This window comes from Amblyraja radiata, chromosome 11 (assembly GCF_010909765.2).
Source record: "Amblyraja radiata isolate CabotCenter1 chromosome 11, sAmbRad1.1.pri, whole genome shotgun sequence".
NCBI lineage: Eukaryota > Metazoa > Chordata > Chondrichthyes > Rajiformes > Rajidae > Amblyraja > Amblyraja radiata.
In genome coordinates, this window is record NC_045966.1 from 63,741,202 (window position 1) to 63,755,229 (window position 14,028).

Sequence of the window (14,028 nt, forward strand, 5' to 3'; positions counted from 1 at the left end):
GAAGGGGAAGAGATGGGGGATGGTGAAGAATGAGATGCGAAGGGGGTGAGGGTGGAGGGAAGGGGGTGAGGGTGGAGGGAAGGGGGGTGAGAGGAGGTTGAGGGGGAGTGTGGAGGTGAAGGTGAGGGTGAGGGGAAGGTGATGGGAGGACGAGGGGAGGGTGAGGGGGGGGTGAAGTGAGGGGAGAGGGGAGGGTGAAGGTGGAGGGAAGGTTGCAGGAGGGTGAGGGGAGGCTGAGGGGGAGTGTGGAGGGGAGGGTGAGGATGAAGGGGGCGAGGGTGTGAGGGAAGGGTGAGGTTGAGGGGCGAGGGGGATGAGGGGAGGGTGACGGGAAGGTGAGGGTGGGGGTGGAGGGTAGGGGTGTGTGAAGATGAGCGGTGTTTATTGAGCGGTGTTACCCTCACGCCGGTGTTACCCGGAGCCGAGGTGCTGTGGGTGCGGCGGCGGAGCTGAGGACGGGGCCGTGTTCAGTAGCTGCGGCGGCGGTGGATTCTGGCGGCGGGGATGGCTGGGTAAACGGGCTCTAGGGGTGGGGGTTGCACCGCCCGGCGATGGTCTGCTGGGACCCACAGGACGGGCAGCATGCCTGAGGCCGAGGGGGTGGGAGTGAAGAGGGGGATGGGAGAAAGGCGGAGCCGGAGCCCAGCCGCTCTCCCCCAGGGTAAGGCCGACACACTCGCCGTTCTGGGGACTGGAAGGTTGGGGTATAAAGGGTTAACATGAGCCGTGATTGGTTTTGGATCTGGGCTCGGGTTCCGGTTAACTTCCCTTCTGTCTGTAGTGACCTGATACAAGAAAACAAAGGCAGGACTCAGGGCGGAACCTGTCGGTCTCGCCAGTGAATCGTTTACATAATCGCGAATGGGCACAGTGTGCTAGAGTAATTCAACAGGTCAGGCACCAATGCATCGCTGGAGAACACGGCGGGACAGGTAACGTTTCAGGTCCAAACCCTGCAAGCAGCCTGAATTCAGCACGAAACGCCACCTATTCGCGTTCTCCAGAGACGCTGCCTGACCCGCTGAGTTACTCTAGCACTTTGTGTATTAACCAGTATCTGCAGTTCCTTGTTTCTGCATTGTGACTTACATAATGAACACGCCTCTGCATCAACCCAACTTTCTGCACCAAGGCCAGCGCCTCAGGTCCACGCCCCATCCTTCCCCCACCCCGTGGCCTGCACGGACAGTGGGCCGCTGTACCTATACACCAGGGGATAAGGTCAGGGGGTCTCAAGGTCAACCTGAACGTCATATAGGACCAAACAGGTGCGGTCAGTGGGGTCAAGGTGATGTTTTGAGCAGACTTGTAAGCAGGGCCGGCCTTAGGGGGTGCGGGGCACAATTGGGAACAATTTTGGTGAACCCCAGATTCCCAGCCAAGGTGTGTCAGCCCAGTTATTTAGTATATATTATGAAATTGTACACTAGGTGCTATGGATTCTACACTGTGTGAATCTCTCCTGCTCCCTCCCGTTTGCCTGTCAGTAGCTCCACTGGCTTCCAACCTTTACCGTAGCTGCTAATTATGTGATTGGACACGATGACCTTGGAGACAGCGGCTGATTGGACGGGAGGAGACCCATTTGTTGATTAGACGGGAATTTTAAGGCAAGCTGGTTGGTGATTGGATGCAACCCCCTTAGAGACAGCGTTTGATTGGCCGCCAAATAAAATTGTCAAATCTAACAAAAATCGCGAACTCAGTGGACTATCTGGTTGTATCTCCAAACTAGTCTGGTTGTATCGCCAAACTAGACTGGTTGTATCAACCAGACTATCTGGTTGTATCTCCAAACTAAACATGCAGGTGCATTCATTTAAAATTAAATTCAGTGATTATTTCACATGATTTCTCACTGCGTAAAGCTCAATATCTGACCAATTTCTGTTTAACACGTTTGGTCTGCCGTGAGCATTTTTCTCTCCCAAAATAGTTCATATCTAGCAAACCGATCAACGAACCAGACAGCAGTTGGACGCAGTCATAGAACCATAGACAATAGGGTGATTTCACGAAAGGTCACTGGGTCATAGGTCTTCACGCACGGAGCCGCAAAATCCAACTGGGGTACAAACGTCACTTCCAGTACATGTTATTGATGCTAGAAACGCGTACTTTCAAACCTGTTAAAAACCGCGAAAACGGTTAGTTTTTGCGCTATAAATAACAGTGCCAGTCGGGGTGACCGTGAGACAGCAATCCTACTTTACAGTTCCAAAGCTTAAGAAAAATGAAGGTAAAGAGAAGAGAGCTGAAGGGAAAACAACAGCGGAAGTTGTTGGCCGTGCAGATATAAAGATAGAAGATATCTGGAATTATCGCGTTTGCTCACTGCATTTCATCAAAACATCAATAATGCCTTAGTTTTGATGAAATGCAGTGAGCAAACGCGATAATTCCCGATATTTTCTATCTTTATATCTGCACGGCCAACATCTTCCGTTGTTGTTTTCCCTTCAGCTCTCTCTTCTCTTTACCTTCATTTTTCTTAATCTTTGGAACTGTAAAGTAGGATAGCTGTGTCTCACGGTCACCCCGACTGGCAGTTATTTATAGCGCAAAAACTAACCGTTTTCGCCGTTTTTAACAGGTTTGAAAGTACGCGTTTCTAGCATTAATAACATGTACTGGAACTGACGTTTGTACCCCAGTTGGATTTTACGGCTCCGTGCGTGAAGACCTATGACCCAGTGACCTTTCGTGAAATCACCCTATAGGTACGGGAGTAGAGGCCATTCGGCCCTTCGAGCTTGCACAGCCATTCAATATGATCATGGCTGATCATCCAACTCAGTATCCTGTACCTGCCTTCTCTCCCTAACCCCTGATCCCTTTAGCCACAAGGGCCACATCTAACTCCCTCTTAATTATAGCCAATGAACTGGCCTCAACTACCTTCTATGGCAGAGAATTCCACAGATTCACTGCCCTCTGTGTAAAAAACGTTTTTCTCATCTCGGTCCTAAAAGATTTCCCCTTTATCCTTAAACTGTGACCCCCTTGTTCTGGACTTCCCCAACATCGGGAACAATCTTCCTGCATCTAGCCTGTCCAACCCCTTAAGAATTTTGTAAGTTTCTATAAGATCCCCCCCTCAATCTTCTAAATTCTAGCGAGTACAAGCCGAGTCCATCCAGTCTTTCTTCATATGAAAGTCCTGAGATCCCAGGAATCAGTCTGGCGAACCTTCTCTGTACTCCCTCCATGGCAAGATTAGGAGCCCAAAACTGTACCAATACTCCAGGTGTGGTCTCACCAAGACCCTGTACAACTACAGTAGAACCTCCCTGCTCCTATACTCAAATCCTTTTGCTATGAATGCTAACATACCATTCGCTTTCTTCACTGCCTGCTGCACCTGCATGCCTACTTTCAATGACTGGTGTACCATGGCACCCAGGTCTTGTTGCATCTCCCCTTCTCCTAATCGGCCACAATTCAGACAATAGTCTACTTTCCTGTTTTTGCCACCAAAGTGGATAACCTCACATTTATCCACATTATACTGCACCTGCCATGCATTTGCCCACTCACCCAGCCTAGCCAAGTCACCTTGCAGCCTCCTAGTTTAGAGGGGTTTAAACGGGTTAGAGATGTTTAGAGGGCTTCAGATGGGTTCAGGTGTGTTTAGAATTGTTTAGAGGGGGTTTAGAGGTGTTCAGAGGGTCCCAGAGGGGTTTAGAGACGTTATAAGCCCCCCCCCCGTGAGAAATTGTAATTCTCTGAAATTGAAGATAGACATAAAGCTGGAGTAACTCAGCAGGACAGGCAGCGCAGCGACTCTGGAGAGAAGACCCTTCTTCAGACTGAACTGAACTTGCGTCGGTGAGAGTACTTGTGATTGTCTGAAGAAGGGTCTCGACCAGAAACGCAACCCTCTCCCCAGAGCCGCTGCCCGTCCCGCTGAGCCACCTTCAAATTCAGAGCCAAACAAAAAACATAAGAGTGCTGGAGGAACTCAGCGGGCCAGGCGGCTGCCTCACCCGCTGGGTTTCTCCAGCATTTTTGTCTACCGCTAAACGTCAATGATTCCGGGAATGCTGAGGCGAAAGGGTGATAGCGAGGGAGTGGGAGAGCGAGAGAGAGACGAGATGGGGAGCGGGAGAGAGAGCGCGAGAGAAAGAGGGAGGGAGGGAGAGAGCGGAAGACAGAGAGACACAATGTGGGTCGGTAGGTGAATGACTAACCTGCACACCAGGAAGAAGCCCCTTCTCGCGGTCCGGGGCCCTCACTCAGTCTGAAGAAGGGTTTCGGCCCGAAACGTCGCCTATTTCCTTCGCTCCATAGATGCTGCTGCACCCGCTGAGTTTCCCCAGCAATTTTGTGTACCCTCACTTATGATGGTGAGTTTAATGAGATTCTCAACGTGTCATCGATCTACATTCCTCAGTAAATGTAATTGTGTTTTAAACAAGTATTAATGACGCCGCGTGAATTTTATTCCAAGGAACACGGCGTCATTAATATTCATTCAAAACACAATAACATTTACTGAGGAATGCGGATGGATGCAGATTGATGACATTGCATAACAACGTGTTAACTATTTGCTGTTAAGAAGTTCTAACAGTACTAGTTAACAAATCGTTTGTGTCTGATGGCCATGCAGCGGTTGTTATACATGTTCGTTTCAAAAAAATCCGGATGGCGAATTAAAAAAAATCTTTATTTAACAAAGAGAATCCGTATTTCCGTACGAAATACGGAACATTAGTGCGGGGCCCCGCTTAGGCGCGGGGCCCAATTTGGAGCAATCGGTCAAATCGGCTTAAGCGGCCCTGCTTGTAAGGCCAGGTCAAGGCAAAGATCACGCATGGACCAGATTGCAAAGAAGTTCAAGTCAAGGCGCCGGTGGCCGAAGGTCAAGCAGACGGGTGGGGTGGTGGGGGAGAGTGTCCCTGGGAGGGGAGTGGGTGAGGGGGAGCGGAGGAGGGGGTGATGGGGAGAGTGGGTGAGGGGGAGAGTGGGTGAGGGGGGAGTGGATGATGGGGAGAGTGGGAAAGTGGGGGGGAGAGTGAGTTAGGTGGGTGAAGGGAAGTGTGGGAGAGTGGGGGGGAGAGTGAGTTAGGTGGGTGAGGGGGAGAGTGGGTGAGGGGGAGAGTGGGTGAGGGGGGAGCGTAGGAGGGGGGAGGGGGTGATGGGGAGAGTCAGTGGGGGGGGAGCGGAGGAGGGGGGACGGGGTAGTGGGTCGTGGGGACAGTGGGCGAGGGGGGGAGTGGGTGAGGGGGCGAGTGGGTGAGGGGGAGAGTGGGTGAGGGGGAGCGTAGGAGGGAGGAGGGGGTGATGGGGAGAGTCAGTGGAGGGGGGGAGCGGAGGAGGGGGGACGGGGTAGTGTGTCGTGGGGACAGTGGGCGAGGGGGGGAGTGGGTGAGGAGGTGATGGGGAGAGCGGGGGTCAAATGAGATGGAGGAACTGAGTGAAATCCAGGTTAGCCGGAAAGTGGTGTTAGGTAAATTGAATGGATTAAAGGCTGATAAATCCCCAGGGCCAGATAGGCTGCATCCCAGAGTACTTAAGGAAGTAGCCCCAGAAATAGTGGATGCATTAGTGATAATTTTTCAAAATTCTTTAGATTCTGGAGTAGTTCCTGAGGATTGGAGGGTAGCTAATGTAACACCACTTTTTAAAAAGGGAGGGAGAGAGAAAACGGGGAATTACAGACCAGTTAGTCTAACGTCGGTAGTGGGGAAACTGCTAGAATCAGTTATTAAAGGTGGGATAGCAGCACATTTGGAAAGTGGTGAAATCATTATACAAAGTCAGCATGGATTTATGAAAGGTAAATCATGTCTGACGAATCTTATAGAATTTTTCGAGGATGTAACTAGTAGCGTGGATAAGGGAGAACCAGTGGATGTGTTATATCTGGACTTTCAGAAGGCTTTCGACAAGGTCCCACATAAGAGATTAGTATACAAACTTAAAGCACACGGTATTGGGGGTTCAGTATTGATGTGGACAGAGAACTGTCTGGCAGATAGGAGCAAAGAGTAGGAGTGAACGGGTCCTTTTCACAATGGCAGGCAGTGACTAGTGGGGTACCGCAAGGCTCAGTGCTGGGACCCCAGCTATTTACGATATATATTAATGATTTGGACGAGGGAATTGAATGCAACATCTCCAAGTTTGCGGATGACACGAAGCTGGGGGGCAGTGTTAGCTGTGAGGAGGATGCTAGGAGGCTGCAAGGTGCCTTGGATAGGCTGGGTGAGTGGGAAAATGCATGGCAGATGCAGTATAATGTGGATAAATGTGAGGTTATCCACTTTGGTGGCAAAAACAGGAAAGTAGACTATTATCTGAATGGTGGCCGATTAGGAAAGGGGGAGATGCAACGAGATCTGGGTGTCATGGTACACCAGTCATTAAAAGTAGGCATGCAGGTGCAGCAGGCAGTGAAGAAGGCGAATGGTATGTTAGCATTCATAGCAAAAGGATTTGAGTATAGGAGCAGGGAGGTTCTACTGCAGTTGTACAGGGTCTTGGTGAGACCACACCTGGAGTATTGCGTACAGTTTTGGTCTCCTAATCTGAGGAAAGACATTCTTGCCATAGAGGGAGTACAGAGAAGGTTCACCAGACTGATTACTGGGATGTCAGGACTTTCATATGAAGAAAGACTGGATAGACTCGGTTTGTACTCGCTAGAATTTAAAAGATTGAGGGGGGATCTTATAGAAACTTACAAAATTCTTAAGGGGTTGGACAGGCTAGATGTAGGAAGATTGTTCCCGATGTTGGGGAGGTCCAGAACAAGGGGTCACAGTTTAAAGATAAGGGGGAAATCTTTTAGGACCGAGATGAGGAAAACATTTTTCACACAGAGAGTGGTGAATCTCTGGAATTCTCTGCCACAGAAGGTAGTTGAGGCCAGTTCATTGGCTATATTTAAGAGGGAGTTAGATGTGGCCCTTGTGGCTAAAGGGATCAGGGGGTATGGAGAGAAGGCAGGTACAGGATACTGAGTTGGATGATCAGCCATGATCATATTGAATGGCGGTGCAGGCTCGAAGGGCCGAATGGCCTACTCCTGCACCTATTTTCTATGTTTCTATGTTTCTATGAGAGTGGGTGAGGTGGGTGAGGGGGAGTGAGTGAGGGGGGGGTGGGTGAGGGGGAGTGAGTGAGGGGGGGTGGGTGAGGTGGGTGAGGGGGGGAGTGGGTGAGGGGGAGAGTAGGTGAGGGGGGAGTGGGTGAGGGGGAGAGTGGGTGAGTGAGTGAGTGGGTGAGTGAGTGAGGGGGAAAGGTGTCTATGGGATGGCTGTGATTGGGTGATTGAGTCCCTGTGGCAGAGGTCCTTGGATAGTGAGAGGGTAATTGAGCTGAAGGGAACCATGGTGTGTAACATCAAGACGGGCCATGGGTGGACATGCACCAGGATTGTTTTCTCTGTAACGCAGGAGGCTGTGGGGAGACCTGGTAGAAATATATACAGTTATGAAAGGCATAGATGGGGTAGATAGTCAGGATCTTTTTCCCAGAGTGGAAAAATAGAAAGATTAAACGAGAACTTACCGTTTGAAGTTTGATCTTTATTTTATGAGTAGTTGGAGTGGAAGACTACGTGAAGAACCCACCAGCCGCAAGCGCGTCAATCTTCAAAGCAATTGTATGAAACCACAGGTACACAAAATTGCTGGAGAAACTCAGCGGGTGCAGCAGCATCTATGGAGCGAAGGAAATAGGCGTCGTTTCGGGCCGAAACCCTTCTTCAGACGGCCCGAAACGTCGCCTATTTCCTTCGCTCCATAGATGCTGCTGCACCCGCTGAGTTTCTCCAGCAATTTTGTGTACCTTCGATCTTCCAGCATCTGCAGTTCCTTTTTGAACAACTGTATGAAACCACAGACCACTTGCACCAAATTAAACTATAGAAAGATTAATAACGCTTGACTTACCGAATAATCTTTATGAGATTCAGGGTTAGGAGTGGAGGGCACATGGTCTCTCACTTCAACCTCATAAAATAAAGATCAAACTTCAAATGGTAAGTTCTCGTTTAATCTTTCTATTTTATTTTGAAGTGTCGTGATGAGACTACGTGAAGCCTTCGAAGCTCTGTGGTTTCATGCAGTAAACCAATCTGTATGTGAACACATAACACAAACCATAAATGGTAGAAAAGACATGGGCCATTAACAACATGATGCTAACATTAAATACATGTACATCACCCTTAATTGGATCACAGTTCCAATTGCCTTTGAGTTAGACAACAGCTCATGTGGCACTGTCCAGAATTCTATCTGCAAACATCCAGACGTTCAACGATATTTTATAACTTCCGAAAGTGCGTTCATCTGAGCCTCCTGCTGTTGCAAGAATGTGATCAAAGGGAAATATCCATTCTATTGGCTGCTGATGTGCCAGCAGCCCTAGTAACATAGAAACATAGAAAGTAGATGCAGGAGGAGGCCTTTCGGCCCTTTGAGCCAGCCAAACCAAGTTTTTTCTCACCTCAGTTTTAAATGGCCTCCCCTTTATTCTTAGACTGTGGCCCCTGGTTCTGGACTTGCCCAACATTGGGAACATTTTTCCTGCATCTAGCTTGACCAGTCCTTTTATAATTTTATATGTTTCTATAAGATCCCCATTATCCTTCTAAACTCCAGTGAATAAAAGCCTATTATTTTCAATCTTTCCTCATATGACAGCCCCGCCATCCCAGGTATCAATCTCGTGAACCTATGCTGCACTGCCTCAATCACAAGGATGTCCTTCCTCAAATTAGGAGACCAAAACTGTACACAATACTCCAGATGTGGTCTTACCAGAGCCCTATACAACTGCAGAAGAACCTCTTTACTCCTATACTGAAATCCTCTTGTTATGAAGGCCAACATTCCATTAGCTTTCTTCACTGCCTGCTGTACCTGCACGCCAACTCTCAATGACTGGTGTACAAGGACACCAAGGTCTCGCTGTACCTCCCCCTTACCTAACTCCATTGAGATAATAATCTGCCCCCTTGTTTTTGCCGTCAAAGTCGATAGCCTCACATTTATTTATATTATACTGCATCTGCCATGCATCTGCCCACTCACTCAACCTATCCAGGTCACCCTGCAACCTCCTAACATCCTCTTCACAGTTCACACTGCCACCCAACTTTGTGTCATCCGCAAACTTGCTAGTGTTGCTCCTAATTTCCTCTTCCAAATCATTAATGTATATGGTAAACAGTTGCGGCCCCAACACCGAGCTTTGCGGCACTCCACTGCCTGCCATTCTGAAAAGGACCCGTTCACTCCTACACTTTGCTTCCTGTCTGCCAACCAATTTTTTATCCATGTCAACACCCTACCCCCAATACCATGTGCTCTAATTTTAGTCACCAGTCTCCCGTGCGGGACTTTATCAAAGGCTTTCTGAAAGTCCAGATACACTACATCCACTGGCTCCCCTTCATCCATTTTACTTGTCACATCTTCAGAAAATTCCAGAAGATTAGTCAAGCATGATTTCCCTTTCATAAATCCATGTTGACTTGAACTAATCCTTTTACTGCTATCCAAATGCCCCATTATTACCTCTTTAATAATTGACTCCAGCATTTATCCCACCATCGAAGTCAGGCTAACTGGCCTGTAATTCCCCATTTTTTCTCTCGCTCCTTTCTTCAAAAGTGAGATAACATTAGCTATCCTCCAATCCACAGGAACTGATCCTGAATCTATTGAACATTGGAAAATGATCACCAATGCGTCCACTATTTCTCGAGCCACCTCCCTGAGGACCGTGGGATGCAGACCATCAGGCCCTGGGGATTTATCATCCTTCAGTCCCATTGGCTTACCCAATACTATTTCTTGCCAAATTAAAATTTCTTTCAGTTCCTCTACCCCCTTAGATCCTCTGTCCTCCAGTATATCTGGGAGATTGTTTGTGTCTTCCTTAGTGAAGCCAGATCCGAAGTACCTGTTCAACTCTTCAGCCATTTCCTTGTTACCCATAATAATTTCACCCGTGTCTGCCTCCAAGGGACCCACATTTGACTTTGCTACTCTTTTTCCCTTAACATATCTAAAGAAGCTTTTACTGTCCTTCTTTATATTGCCGGCCAGCTTCCCCTCATACTTCATCTTTTCTGTCCGTTTTGTTTCCTTCTGTTGTCCTATGAATGTTTCCCAATCCTCTGGCTTCCGGCTACTCTTTGCTGTGTTATACATCTTTTCTTTTAGTTTTATTCTATCCCTAACTTCTCTTGTCAGCCACGGTTGCCTCCTACTCCCCTTAGAATCTTTCTTCCTTTTTGTTAGACAACACTAAATCCAGAATTGCCTTTTCTCTGGTCGGCTCCATTACAAGTTGCTCTAAGAATCCATCTGGGAGGCATTCTACAAACTCTCTTTCTTGGGGTCCTGAACCAACCTGATTTTCCCAGTCTACCTGCATTTTGAAATCCCCCATCACCACAGTGCCATTACCTTTGTTACATGACAGTTTTAACTCCTGCTGCAACTTACACCCTACATCCCGGCTACTATTTGGGGGTCTGTAAATAACACCAATTAGTGTCTTCTTGCCTTTACAATTTCTCAACTCAATCCACAGCGACGGTACCCTATGTTTTCCTTCGCAAGGGACTGAATTCCATCCCTCACCAGCAGAGCTACCCCCCCTCCTCTGACCACCTGCCTGTCCTTTCTATGGGTAGACAAAAGTGCTGGAGAAACTCAGCGGGTGCAGCAGCATCTATGGAGCGAAGGAAATAGGCAACATTTCGGCCAAAACCCTTCTTCAGACTGATGTAGGGTGGGGGGAGAAGAAAGAAGAAAGGAAGAGGAGGAGCCCGAGGGCTGAGGGAGAGCTGAGAAGGGGAGGAGACAGCAAGGGCTACCGGAAATTGGAGAAGTCAATGTTTATGCCGCTGGGGTGCAGACTGCCCAAGCGGAATATGAGGTGCTGCTCCTCCAATTTCCGGTGGTGCTCACTCTGGCCATGGAGGAGGCCCAGGATAGAAAGGTCGGATTCGGAATGGGAGGGGGAGTTGAAGTGCTGAGCCACAGGGAGATCAGGTTGGTTAATGCGGACCGAGTGGTGGTGTTCGGTGAAATGATCGCCAAGCCTACGCTCCCCCTCTGTGATTCCCCTTTCCCTCCAACTCTACGCTTGGCGATCGTTTCGCTGAACACCTCCGCTCAGTCCGCATTAACCAACCTGATCTCCTGGTGGCTCAGCACTTCAACTCCCCCTCCCATTCGGAATTTTTACGAGGATGTTTCCGTTACTATCTTCTGTCTCTGCACTAGTATCTTTGCTCCGCTATGGCGGACAAAGATGGCGGAGACATAGAAACATAGAAACATAGAAAATATGTGCAGGAGGAGACTATTCGGCCCTTCGAGCCAGCACCGCCATTCATTGTGATCATGGCTGATCGTCCCCTATCAATAACTCGTGCCTGCCTTCTCCCCATATCCCTTGTCTCCACTAGCCCTCTATCGAACTCCCTCTTAAATCCATCCAGTGACTTGGCCTCCACTGCCCTCTGTGGCAGGGAAGTCCATAAATTCCGGTTATGGAACTGGGGCCGAAGATTACCCTTGAATCTGCCCATGACCGTACTAGGTCTTTTTCGTTGAGTGGACTATCTTGCTCGCTATAGGATCTTTGGTTCTCACTGCTGCCTTGTCCGACTTGCTGTCAAAGACTGCTAATGTGCCGTTTGCACCCTGTTTATACCTGGTCTACCTGTGACTCACCAAGTCCAGCCAACGGTCGTTCTCGCTGCTGCTTTGTCTGACCTGCACTCAAAGACTCAAGTGAGAGTGAGACATGAAATGATTTGTATTCACTCCCGCTTTCAGCTACTTACACTCTATCCATCTTGAAATAGTCTGCACCAACAATCTCTTGTGAAACTATAATATAACTATGAAGAAACTTTTCCTTCATCTCACAGGTTCTTAGTAACCTCAATGTACCTTTTCACATAATAAACACCCACAATCTCTGATCTGGTGGGCATGCTGTCAACTCCAACTTGTACCCAACCGTGCCTGCTCTGCTTTATGAGTTCATTCACATAAAATGCTACCTCTTGTCAGATACGACCGAGAGATCCAGACGGAGATTGTGTAATGATTGTGCTCTTTGTGCTGAAATCAGTGTCAGAAGCATGACTAACTGAAGAGTAACTGCTCCAGCGTTAGGGATACAGCTGATGTTAATCTGCATAAAACATTATACTGATTACACATTCCACACTACCATGTATCTAGGCTTTAGAGTGTTCATATAAAATACACCTTCCCAAACCTTAGTCACCAGTGGGTGAGAACCAATCGTTTATTGTCCCACTTCTAGTGCTAGAAACGACGACAAATCAATATCAATCAATCAATATCAGTTTTAATCGTCACTTGCACATAAAGTGCAAGTGAAATGAATTTGCCAGCAGCGGTACAATGAAAAAGAACACACAAAAACACTATAAAAATGTAACACAAACATCCACCACAGCATTCATCACTGTGGTGGAAGGCACACATATTGGCCAGTCCTCCTCCATTTCCCCCCGTGGTCGGGACCTCAGTACGAGCAGTGTTAATTGCACTTTAACATAGTCGCTTCTCATAAACCCAAACTGAAAGAAACCCACAAACCTCTGCTACTTCTGTTTAAAAGTAGCTCATATGTGTCTCTTCACAAAACTTTCCATACAACCATGCAGTGATAGATGTACGAGTGATAGGTTGAACTAGCCACCGCTCGTGTTTGTGAGTAAATATAGGAGCTTCTTTCAGCAGACTTATTTACAATGGAAGGTATGGTAAAGTAGGCCAGTTTGGCACTACTATAATTCATGTTGCCTCGTTTTGAATTATCTTTGGAGGCATCTTCTGACATAATACCATGAGTCTTATCTAAGGGTAGGGTCAGAGACATATCTGCAGAGTTTATGACAAACCCTAAATATGTAATAGATAATGCCGGCTCCAGTATGGACTTTCCTGGATGAATAACAAACCCTAGATATTCTAGGAGTGCCTTAGTTGCTGAAACAGCTAACTCTGTGACATCTGATCTCTTCCCTACAATAAGCATGTCCTCTATAAACTCCATGACAAAATGCCCTTTAGATCTGAGTAGGGCATCATTGACTTTAGAATCTTTGTAAATAGCCTAGGGCTGAAGTCAATCCCTTAGGTAGAGGCTAAAATTACCACAACTGGCCTTGCCAGATAAACTTCAGATATATATCCTGTGACTCGTGTATTGATGTGCAATAGTGTGCATCTTCGAGATCGATTGAGACCCTAAAGCAATCCTCTGTAATCAGCTATTTTGCTAAATGAAAAACCATCTTAAAATGGTTATACTTTGGTGGATCAAGAAAACGGCAGTTGGTTTCAATTAGATTTATTCTCAATTGCCACTGAAAACACAACTGACCACAACGGTGGTCTCACAACGACTTAATGGCAGAGCCCTGAAAACCGCGCGAAAACCCCTCCCAGTGTCACGTGCGCGCGGATTCCGATCGCAGGATAGAAACATAGAAAATAGGTGCAGGAGTAGGCCATTCGGCCCTTCGAGCCTGCACCGCCATTCAATATGATCATGGCTGATCATCCAACTCAGTATCCTGTACCTGCCTTCTCTCCATACCCCCTGATCCCTTTAGCCACAAGGGCCACATCTAACTCCCCCTTAAATATAATTTCGATACTTGCGAGCACCAGCAGGTGCCGCTACATGGCTCCCCCCCAGAAACCAAGGGACAGGATCCGAACGGTATGGCCGGAATGCATGGTCCTCAAACATAGAAACATAGAAACATAGAAAATAGGTGCAGGAGTAGGCCATTCGGCCCTTCGAGCCTGCACCGCCATTCAATATGATCATGGCTGATCATCCAACTCAGTATCCTGTACCTGCTTTCTCTCCATACCCCCTGATCCCTTTAGCCACAAGGGCCACATCTAACTCCCTCTTAAATATAGCCAATGAACTGGCCTCAACTACCTTCTGTGGCAGAGAATTCCACAGATTCACCACTCTCTGTGTAAAAAATGATTT

At 47.8% G+C, this 14,028-nt stretch overlaps 1 protein-coding gene across 1 annotated transcript in view; it reads left to right on the top strand.

The window, feature by feature from the left end:
- The window catches only part of LOC116978710 (LON peptidase N-terminal domain and RING finger protein 2-like), a 34,701-nt gene that overhangs the window by 627 nt on the left and 20,046 nt on the right, over positions 1-14,028 (top strand). The window lies entirely within an intron of this gene.